Consider the following 2,821-nt stretch of genomic DNA (forward strand, 5'->3'; position numbering starts at 1 on the left):
AGAAGATAGTAGATAAAGAATGCATAAAAAGTGGGTTTTTCTCCCAAAATTTACAAGAAAAGGAAAGAGATATGAATATGTTACCTTTTTTGTGGATGAAAGGGATGTACTATCTTCCAAACTCTTGCTAATATGATGAAGATTAGAAGAAAAATCGGCTGAATATGTTGAAGGATGAAGATGATAACTCAAGATGACTCTTGAGTTTTTAGGGAGAGAAAGGAGAGGTGTTTTGAATTTTGAATGGAGAATAATGAGGTTTAATGAAAAATCAATCTATTTATATGTGGACTAAGGAGGGAAAAAGGGGGGGGGGGGGGAGAGGCCGGCCATAAGGGTCCAAGCCCACCCTCAATAAATTTTTTTATAAAAACAAAGCCCAAAATGCATAAAATGTCATTTTCTCAATTTTGACTAAATTAATTTAAATAGAAAGGTTTTATATTTAAAATACTAAAACTTAGTGTTTTATATAAAATGGGTATAAATTAGAGTATTTGGCACTGTATAGGACGTTTCAGATAATTTCGGGTCGGAACCGGACTTTTTAAGCAACTGCCGGAATTTCTTAGAAAATTTTCGACCAAACTAACCTAACTAACTCCTAATCTTATAAATTATCTTCAATAACACTAATACAAACTTAATAAGAGCTAACCTGAGATTTCAAATTTGACGGTTGTCACAGTATTGCCATACTAGGATCAGCAAGGCATTTCCTTAGGTTTGACACATGGAATATATTGTGAATCAGACTAAGTTCCTCTGGTAACTCCAATTGGTAAGCTACTGGTCCAACTCGTTTACAAATTTTGAATGGATCCACTTTGATTCCTTCTTGTGACACAACATGGTCCCAACTAATTGATCAAATAAATCATCAATCTTGGGTAATGGATATTTATTCTTAACTGTCATTTTGTTAAGCTCCCGATAATCTATACACATTCTCATTGACCCGTCCCTCTTTTTAATAAATAAAACCGGAGCTCTCCAAGATGAAGTACTTGGCCTAACAAAACCCTTGTCAAGTGGATCCTTTAGTTGAGTCACCAATTCTTTCAATTCTGATGGGGCAAATCTATATGGTGTTTTTAGCTACAGGTGTTGCTTTGAGTATCAAATCAATCCTAAATTCAATAACTCTATCTGGAGATAGCCTTAACAAGTCTTCTGGAAAGACTTCAGGATATTCACTAACAATYGGAATTAATTCTTGCTTATTCTTTTCTTTCTTAGCATTAATTATATAGGCTAAAATCCTTGGCATTTCTTTTGGATACATTTTCTGACTTTCGTCACAGACAGTAAACTGGTATGATGATCCTAATGAACACCATAAATTACGGTTGTACCTTTGTCAGGTAACATAATTCTAATCATCTTTTCACTGCAAACGATGCTAGCCTTATTTTCTACCAACCAATCCATTCCTACTACCACATCATATTCCTTCCTAGGCATGGGAAACAATCGGATAGATATCTCACAATCCTCAATCATGATAGTGCAGTTTTTAAACATATAACTAACAAATACTTGACCGTTAGCAGTATCAACTACTAATTTATCGTCAAGTAGCACAGAATTCATATGAGCATATGAGGCAAATGATGGGAATACAAACTAGAAGTTTGCACCCGAGTCAAATAACACTTTAGCATGTATGGAGTTTACAAAAAATGTACCTGTTACTACATCAGGTGTAGTTTATGCTTCATGTTTGGTCATTTGAAAAGATCGACCCCGCGCCCCACCCGTTGCTCCTTTGCTCATATTTGGTCTTCCTTGTCCTGTTGATGTATTGCTCCCTATGGTTAGCTGTGGGGTTTTCATTTGTCGGCAATTTGGTCTGAGGTGATCTGGAGAATTACAATTAAAACACCTTTTAACTGTTAGGCAACCATTTGATATATGACCTGTTGTAATAGTCGGGTTTTCAAGTTTTGATTTAAGATTTTCTTTAACATATATATATATATATATATGTATATGTGTATGTGTGTGTGTGGTATGTTTATATGAATATCTTAAGATTTAATTTTAAAAAGAAAAAGGGGGGGAGGTCGGCTGGTTGTGCCACCCACCACCTTTCCTCAATTCTATATATATAGAAGTTGAGTAGATGAAAGGTTTTACACCCTCTGTATTTAGAAACTTTTCTTTGAGAGTCATACGGATTGCAAGAAGAGGATTCAAAAGCTTGGATATTCAATTTCTAAAGGTGAGTGTATTAAAGCTTTGATATAGTTGTTTGCCTACAATTCAATAGTTATTTGAACTGGTTATTTATGGTTTATAGTTCATATTGTGCGGATATTTTCTTAAACCGTCCATGTGATGACCGGATTGATATCCAGACAGTTTCATCCGGGTTATAAACTGCTCAAGTGTTGTCCCAAGTACTCCCTAAACCGGTCAAGAGGTGACCGGATCTCGTGTAAACCGTTCAAGAGTTGGGCGGTGTATTGACCAGATTGTTTTAAACCGGTCAAAGGTTGGGCAATGGATTATCCGGATTACTTTAAACCGGTTAAGTTATGAGCGGGGTATTGTCCGGACTTGTAATCCGGAAAAAGATATTGACTCTATTTTAAGTGTTAACCGGACAAAGTTTTTACAAGGTGATATCCGGATTGTTGACCGGAGATGATATAACCCTTTTGATATTCCAAGTGTTTGTCCGGATTCTATATCCGGACAAGGCTGACCGGACTTCAAATCCGGTTAATATGTTGAATCATTTTAGATATATAAATGCAAGAGAGAGAGATGTAATGGCGGTGTAACCGCGGGAGAGATGTAATGGCGGTGTAACCGC

Source organism: Cynara cardunculus (genome assembly GCF_001531365.2).
Source record: "Cynara cardunculus var. scolymus isolate 2C chromosome LG 2, CcrdV1, whole genome shotgun sequence".
NCBI classification, from domain to species: domain Eukaryota; kingdom Viridiplantae; phylum Streptophyta; class Magnoliopsida; order Asterales; family Asteraceae; genus Cynara; species Cynara cardunculus.